At 40.0% G+C, this 2,500-nt stretch overlaps 1 protein-coding gene across 5 annotated transcripts in view; it reads right to left on the bottom strand.

The window, feature by feature from the left end:
* The window catches only part of lama2 (laminin, alpha 2), a 158,218-nt gene that overhangs the window by 91,737 nt on the left and 63,981 nt on the right, over positions 1–2,500 (bottom strand). The window lies entirely within an intron of this gene.

Below are 2,500 nucleotides of genomic sequence, written 5' to 3' on the forward strand. Positions count from 1 at the left end.
TCTTTTTATTTTTTGATCTAATTTGCATTTATTATTTCCTTGACAAAACTATACTCAGCACATCTGGGTGGAGGAGCGGTTGGTGGGGAGGTAAGAGGTGGGTGTAGGTGGGGTTTTGGGGTTATGGGGTTGTGGGGAATTCAATAGAGCCCGGTGCAAAGGTGAGGGTAGAACCAGAAAACCTTTGTGTTAGAAGATTACAAATGTGACAAATGTTGCTAAAAAAACCTGAATTTCCATATGGACAAACTACGTAAAATATAAAATTATAATTAAAAAGAAAAGCTACACTAAACAGAACAAATTTACAATAAGATGTCAATTCGCAAGCCAAAAAGAAAAGAGCCACAGAGATATAGGGGGAGAGAGAGAGAGAGAGAGAGAGAGAGAGAGAGAGAGAGAGAGAGAGAGAGAGAGAGAGCGAGAGAGAGAGACAGAGAGAGAGAGAGAGAGAGAGAGAGAGAGAGAGAGAGAGAGAGAGAGAGAGAGAGAGATGACAAGGGTGTAGTAGGAGGTTCATTAATGCAATTATTGGAGTGGCTTTGACTGACAAGAAGATGGACACATTACCAGTCCCCTGTTGTGCACTCTGCCTTCTGCCTCTCCTGGCCTCGGGATGAAATACCTTTAAATAACCCCAGATCATGAATCTGTCTCTTGCTCTTTCTCCCTCTCTCCCTCTCCCCCCCCCCCCTCTCTCTCTCTCTCTCTCTCTCTCTCTCTCTCTCTCTCTCTCTCTCTCTCTCTCTCTCTCTCTCTCTCTCTCTCTCTCTCTCTCTCTCTCTCTCTCTCTCTCTCTCTCTCACATTTCTTCTTCTCTTGCCTTTCCTCCCTCATATCAGTAATATTCCAATAAACACAGATGTTCAGAATAGACACCATTAACAACACTCACCTTGCCACTCTGAATGGCACTTTTAGATCAACATGGTTTTAACTCTACGATTAGAACACTGCAGTACCATTCGCTGTCTTAGCAGTTGCGCTTCCCACCGAACAGTGGATTCTGACAAAAACGGATGAAAGTTTTTAAACTTTGATATTTAGCAATAATTGTTCAGCATATTCGTGCTGATCTTTCGAATGTCTGACAACCTTCGGCCTTATCCCTTGAAAAATCTGAATCTGATCTACAAATCATGCACTGTTGATCACTTTTGTCTCAGAATATTCATTGTACAATCGTAGCCAGTGATATGAACTTCTGGATACGATTTTAGGATCTAGATTGAATATTAGATAGGATGGTATCTGGAAACTGAAGGGCGTCTGCAAAAAATGATCTGCAACAGCAGGAGATGTGCATTTCCACCACTACATTATACACCCTATACCAGTGGTTCCCACCCTTTGACTTTAGGTGGATCAATAAATTGTCATCGAGAACTGTTTTCATATCAGGTGGACCACCTGATATGAAAACAGTTAACAAATAGAAGAATACATACAGGGGCTGAGCAGAGAGTTCCAGCGCCCCCTTAAACAAAATGATTACTAGAGGGCTGGGGAGAGTATGTCTGGGGTCAATCTAGGGGGGGTTCCTAATGCTGATGGCCTGGGCCAGGTTGATAACTTAATTATTTAATCAATAATTGAATCAATATGGTTCAATAAATGGAATGAATAATTAATTACAATAATGAGAATAATAAAAATAGTAATAATAATAATAAATTGGTTGTATTCATAAATAAAATAAAACAATTAATTATTTAATGAGTAATTGATTAAATAATGAAGTTATTAAGTTATTAATTATTAATTTATATCCTCTGCATTCTTGTGAGTTAATCAGATGAGAGTTCTACTAACTGCTAAAGTGTTAATGGGACCAGGATTAGGGTTTGTGTGTGGTGGTGTTCTTTTGAAATATACTGCCCACTCAACCACAAGTGTGCGAGACTGACCCATCTCAAAACAAATCTGTCTCTGAATGAAGCCAAATTAAATGTGCTTAATAGTCTTCCTTTATGTTGTATTATGGGATTCACTGTTTGGCAAATTATGAAGGATCATTTCTGCAGCTGCAGCATAAAGTGGGAAAGACTCCCAAACAACACAGACAAACACACACACACAGACACACACGCACACATACAGGGGACAATAAACACACATTAGCATTCAGGACACACACAGGACACAGAGTTTGGTGTGATTTAAACGGAAAAAACAACTACCTAATAGCGTTTGCTGCCTTGATTATTGCTGTCATTCATCACACAGCTTCCCCCTTATTACGGTGACAAGCATAAAGAGAGTCTATATCTGCATCTTTTATCACCGGCCTCAGCAATTCTTTGCCGTCGGTGTGTTTGTGTGTGTGCATGTGTGTGTGTGTATGTGGTTTCAGCACTCTCAGCCCCTGCTTTATTAAGTGGTCCGAGTTCGATCAAAAAAAGCAAAGATAAATAATGCTTGGAATACACATGCACACACATAGGGTAGACCAAGAGGGTTACAACTATCCCTCAATGTATTGATCAAAACCAACGTGAAT

The sequence above is a fragment of the Gadus morhua genome, chromosome 21, assembly GCF_902167405.1.
Source record: "Gadus morhua chromosome 21, gadMor3.0, whole genome shotgun sequence".
Taxonomy (NCBI): Eukaryota; Metazoa; Chordata; class Actinopteri; order Gadiformes; family Gadidae; genus Gadus; species Gadus morhua.